The sequence below is a fragment of the Trachymyrmex septentrionalis genome, unplaced genomic scaffold, assembly GCF_001594115.1.
Source record: "Trachymyrmex septentrionalis isolate Tsep2-gDNA-1 unplaced genomic scaffold, Tsep1.0 scaffold65, whole genome shotgun sequence".
In the NCBI taxonomy this organism is placed as follows: domain Eukaryota; kingdom Metazoa; phylum Arthropoda; class Insecta; order Hymenoptera; family Formicidae; genus Trachymyrmex; species Trachymyrmex septentrionalis.
In genome coordinates, this window is record NW_017305832.1 from 751,097 (window position 1) to 753,228 (window position 2,132).

At 32.8% G+C, this 2,132-nt stretch overlaps 1 pseudogene; it reads left to right on the forward strand.

Moving 5' to 3' along the window:
• Window positions 1-832: 832 nt before the first annotated feature.
• On the forward strand, window positions 833-1,418 carry LOC108753096 (annotated as a pseudogene).
• Window positions 1,419-2,132: the final 714 nt, after the last annotated feature.

Genomic DNA, 2,132 nt, shown 5'->3' on the forward strand with positions numbered 1-2,132 from the left:
TATATATATATATATATATATATATATATATATATATAGCATGAAATAAAATTTTGTTTTTCTTTTCTTTTTCTCTTCCAAGAAATTTCTCTTTTTCATAAGATTCTCTCTTTTATTTAACGACGAAACCACTTAAAAAGGTCGGTTGCTATCTAAGAAATGAAAAAAAAGGGAAGAAAAAAACGGGGGGGAGGGTATATACGAGCTCGTATATACAGCAGCGCATTCAGTATTTAAAACTTTTTGCAAAAAAGTCGTTGAAGAGAAAAACGAAGAAAATGTAAAAAATGGAAAGCATCTCAAAGTATTTGGAGACGAATCGTGAAAAAAACGAGGATTTACTTTTCTTTACAGCTTAGCAACACTCATCGGATCTTATAGGCAAAGTGTTATAAATCATAAAAAGTAGCTACTGTCAAGGCTGTACGTTTTGGAGCAAAAAAAGATACCGACGAATATATTGAGTGATATGAAAAGCGTGAAGAAAATTGCCTTTCAAATCATAATGGTTCCGTGGGCAAAATGAAGATCAATTGTATGCGAGAAATGTTTGGAATCTGAGGACAAATTTGGAATTATAGATATGTGAATTACGTTGGAGAAGGTGATTCCAAAACATATAAGTCTATTTTGGATTTTAATCCATACGGCGACAATTGCTCTGTGATTAAAAGTAGATGCGTTGGACATTGATAAACGGATGGGAACGCAGCTCCGGAATGTGAAAAAAAAAGAGAAGCTTGGAAAGGGGAGATTGACAGATGTCCTTATTAAAAAATTAACAAATTATTATGGCTTAGCAATAAGACAAAATATTGATTCGGTCGTCGAAATGAAACAAGCTGTTATAGCAACACTGCATCATTATTTTTACAAATGAACCAAGGCACGAAAATTGTCCTGCAGAAGCCGAAAGTTGATGTGAGCGCAAAGCTGAAGCTAGAGGTGAAGAAAAAAATTATGACCATCCACTTTCACTTATTATATCAGATATCGAGAAATATCTTATTCCTATTTATAAAGAGTTTTCGAAGGAAGATGTTTTAACTAGGTGTTTAAATGAACATAAAGCAAAACTCAAACAAGAGTTTGAATTCTACTATTTGTCGCCTCGCTCCGAAACATTTAAATTCTGGCTAAAAAATTGTCGAAATCGCCACCTTTATTGCCTCATGTACCTTTATTGAAGGCTATTCTGACATTTTGAAGATCATGCAGTTGTTAGGAATAAATATTGGACTACATTGCAAAATATTCGTCGATGATTACGTCAAGCAGCGACTTACAAGGCAAAAGCAGCGCCACTCAAGCAGTTCAAAAAAAGAGGCTCGTACAGTTCGTAGATTGCAATTAACACAACAACTGAATTTTATGAGGAAGTGGAAGGTATATTGTATGGGCCTGAAATAATAGGTTAGTGATAAGTTACCAAAAAACACTACTTTTCGATACCAAAAACTTTAAACATAGTTTTCTCAAAACCACTTTTTCAAAATTGTTGCAAGATAACTCAAAAACTATTTGATCAATCGACTTCGTCCAAATTTTTTTAGTTATATAATTGTCAAACCATTTTAAAAACATTTGTTAAAAAATTAATATAAATAATTATTTCTGCATAAAGAAGTCGAAATTTTATGTTCAAAATCGTAACTTTTTTTTCAAAGTTCCACAATTCTTACAATTTCTTATTTGATATTTTTCTCCTTTTTTTTTAGTTTATTATCTTGCTCGCCAATTAGCAACGTCTACGCCGCAATACAATAATGATTAATATAGAACTTACATTCTGTCAAAAAAGTACCGGGAATTGATCATTTAAAAAGCCCGCTTAAAGGAATTGTCAAAATTCTTTTTGTCGCTAAGTTGGCATAACTGTCCTCTATACTGACGCGGAGCTGGAGTGCCATCTGTCATTTAATGTGATTATCGTGCTCGATTTTATCAGTTCATCTCAAGTGTGTTTTGCGATTTTTACAATGAATGAAAAGATCGAACAAAGAATTTGTCTCAAATTTTGTATTGCAAATAGAATTTCGTGTGCCGAATCGCTGAAGATGTTACAGAAGGCTTACGGTGAATCGACTTTATCAAAAACACGTGCATATGAATGGTACAGTGCATTGAAAAGC